Source organism: Rattus norvegicus, chromosome 7, assembly GCF_036323735.1.
Source record: "Rattus norvegicus strain BN/NHsdMcwi chromosome 7, GRCr8, whole genome shotgun sequence".
NCBI classification, from domain to species: Eukaryota; Metazoa; Chordata; class Mammalia; order Rodentia; family Muridae; genus Rattus; species Rattus norvegicus.
The window spans coordinates 98,579,693-98,583,522 of NC_086025.1; positions in this window are offsets into that span (position 1 = coordinate 98,579,693).

Genomic DNA, 3,830 nt, shown 5'->3' on the forward strand with positions numbered 1-3,830 from the left:
GGTGAAAGGTTGATAAAGATGTCTCACTTGGGACTGAGCGACCATAGTCTTTTATTCACAGCACATCAATAAGTTGTGAGCTTTTGCACTGCCTGCTGCCTGCTTCATAAAGACACTTCTCAGATCAAGCCCGAGAGCAGTCTAGGTCCATGGAAATGAGCATACATATTTAGAATGCAGTTTGATGACATGTCCATTTAACAAAATGACACAATAGATTCCACACTAGAGCCTGTGACACCCACAGACATAAGCTTTGGGCCAGTAGAGGGATGAATTTATAGAATGAAACATCTGTCCATCTGTGGAACAGATCTTAAATCTTCCAGTCCACACTTTGAAGGCAGTAGGATGGGTGTTACTGAGACATCTGTCAGGGCTTTATATGCAGTGGGATCCCCCACCATATAGTCATATGTATCTTGGCAAAGGATAGAAGCTGGCAGTTGAGGTCAAATGAGGCAACTGAGGCTGTGTCCAGATTCAGGCCCATTATGGAGCCCTGTTCTGCCTTCTGTGACCAGACTCAAGTAGGTGCAAAGTTTAAGTTATAGTTCTAGGTACCCTCAGAATGATAGAGTACAGGGTGACTCCTCCTGCATGGTCTAGAAGGCACACTCAAGGGCACCTTATAGTTCTAAGGTCAGAAGTATTTCCTATTTCTGTTTATTTGCAGGCGATCAGTAGCTCTGAACTAAATGTAGACATTAATCACTATAACAATCCACAAATGTTTCCAGAGGAGAGCTTCCTCATGGTTTTGAAATACTCTGTGTGAAATCAGAGGTGGCATTTGAAGATCATTCACATCACCACGAGGAAATATGCTCATTATTTAATTATTTTCTCCAGTGAAAGAAGAGTTGGATGTTCTGTACACTCAATTTTATTTCATTTTTACTTTTTATGATCACCTACTCATAGAAAGACAATCTTTAGTTGTGGTTATCCTAAGAACTTGAAAATAATAACTTCATCAAAAAGTGTTACTCAGGAATTGTGTGAGGCTAATTCAAGCATAAAATGTACCAGCAAGGAAAAGTTTTTATCAGAAACAAGTTCAAGTTGCCTATTAGAATTTTGATGGGATTTTATTTGGACATTTCTCAAAGGCATATCATTTAATGTCTTCCTCGGTATTTTAAAATTCATCTTTTCTTATAATTATATTTTACAAAGAAAATTTAATGAGCTTTTCTTTGGTAATGTTACTAAAGCAAATAATGTATCTTATTTTCTACTACAAAACATTTCTACACAATGCCATGTACAATGCCAAAAAATTTCTTTATCACTCCTTATTGTAGTAATAATAAGGACCCTTGTAATAAGTGACTTACAGGTTATTTAAGCAGAAAAGAGTTATCAGCTTATGTAACAATTTGACTAGTAAAGAAGTTTGTTTTATGTCTCTGTAAAGCAGGATGCAGAGAGAAACAGGTGAAGTTTATCCAGTCTTCATAAAAAAATATAAATGGTCCATTTCTTTTGCTTCCTTATTTTTACTTTATTACAATACCCACAATTCTTTAGGCAGAGCAACAATTACCCTTTTAGCCAAATGAGAAAACTCAGATGATGTTGATTACTTGAGATATCTTAATTACTTGAATTAGTTATCTCATTGCTGTGGCAAAATTTTTAAAAAGTAATTTACGAATGGAAGAGTTTTTGAATCACAGGTTAAGAGTTCTCAGTGTATGGCATGGAGAGTGTGAAACAACTGATCACATTGTGTCCATGGGCAGGAAGCAGGGAAAGATGCTTTCTTTTCTCCCATTGCCTGTTTTACTCAGTCTAGGATCTCAATTCACATGTATTCAAGATGGATCTTTCTTCCTCAATTCAAACAACCTTGCAAACATCTTCATAGACACGCCCAAAGCTGTGTCTTCTAGTTCCTTCCAACCTCAGACAAGTTGACAATGAAGATTAATGGCTGGACCACACTTATTAATGGTTGAATTTTTATAATCCTAGAAACCCAAGTAAGTAAGTGATAATAAGTATTGTAGGAAAGTGAATAGGAGAGCTATTCTTACATGAATAGAAGATGGAGATATTTGAGTGGTAGGGATAATTCTTTACTAAGACTCAAGAAAGGGATCAAAACCTGAGAAGGTATGAACTGATATATTATTGAAAAGAATAAAGGAAGCATATGCATCATCCACAATTTTCAGGTTACACGAAACTGTGGACAGAAGAGATAGTATAATAGCCAACTACAGTCCTGTTCCACTTTTATTGGTGCTAGATGGTTTTCTTGGAAGCTCCATTTTATACCACCAGAAAATAGTAGGTTTCATTAATTCATTTGTTAGTTAAATGTTTACTGAGGTCATATGAAAAATAGAGATATTATTCCAGCATTCTTAAACTGTGCACAGAAAGTAATTCTTAAACTTTGCTAAGACATCCTTAAAGTAAGAGAAAGGGAAGCAGACATTCAGACAGGTCATGCAATAAGAATTCAGTTAAGAGAGTTGTCATTCACATATGAGGTGGCTCCTAAGAAATAAGGAGAGCTTTTTCTAGAAGATGAAGTATGTTAAAGACTGAAAAAGTAGGAGATTTATTTTGTCAGGCAGAAAAATGGGCACATACCACAGGATTGAAGAACAAGGTACATTTGTAAAAAAAAAACTATGAGAATTTTTAAAGATGAAATGAAGCTGAAGAGATGGTACAGAGCTTAATGAAAGAAAGAAGCATTTATCTGGTACAGTGGCCTGCTGACCTTAATTCTGAGAAATGTGGTCAAGACGGCCCTGGGAAGCATCTGAATAAAATGAAGACCATAGTTGTGAGACCTGATAGAGATGGATTTTGTTTACCTTCTCTCTGCTTCATTTTTGTAGAAGGATTATAGGTTCTCTAAGCTGACTCAAAAATACAGAGGATGAGAATTGATCCTGGTCATAAAACGCAGTGATTTTAGATCAAAGAAAGAGACTTCTTGTCCCTAGAAACCCAGTCAAGTGGCAAATCTATCACAGTTGGTACTTGAATTACTGAAGCAGATCTGGTTTTGGTACCTCTCGGAGATTAGAGAAGTATCTTGAGCAATAATCATGAAACAGAATAGTGTTTTCCGTTGGTGGACTGAAATGGGAACTTTCCAAATATAATGATTCCACCTTAGAGTTGTTTTATTGTTTGAAATTCTAAACAGAAATAGTTATATCCATGGCAACATTGAGACCTACCAGAGAGAACACCCTCAGAGACCAATGATTCTCCCTCCCCACTGAAGGTACCAGCTGCCAATAGCTCCCTAGTAAAGGATGAGACCTGGAGAGCGCCTCTTTAATTAATGCTGGAAGGTTGCCTGACTTGCTCTTGTACAGGTCTTGTTCAGTTAACCACACTTCTGTGAATTCATGACTGTAAAGCTATGCTATGTACCAAAGACAGCATTTCACAACCCTCTTCCCCATCATCCAGCTCTTATATTCTCTTTGCATTCTTTTTAATTAATTCCTAAATTAATTTCTTTTATCAACAGACAAAACGTATGCATGTGAACATTCATAAAATCCACAGTAGTCGTATCAATCGTTGAGAACTTGGAGTACTAAATTTAGGGAATGATGTATTGGCTCCTGACATAATTCACAATTGTCAGTGAATGTGGACAATAAACACAGGCTGACGTGTGTCCAGGTGTTTTATTGTTTTGAAATTCTCACCAGTGTCACCAATACTGCTCAACAGTACTGACCCACGTGCCATCCGATGGAGGTGCAATAACATTTTTTTCATTGAGAATTTTGTCCACATATGTAATGAAATATGATCATATATAACAATTATTTCCTTTCCAACTC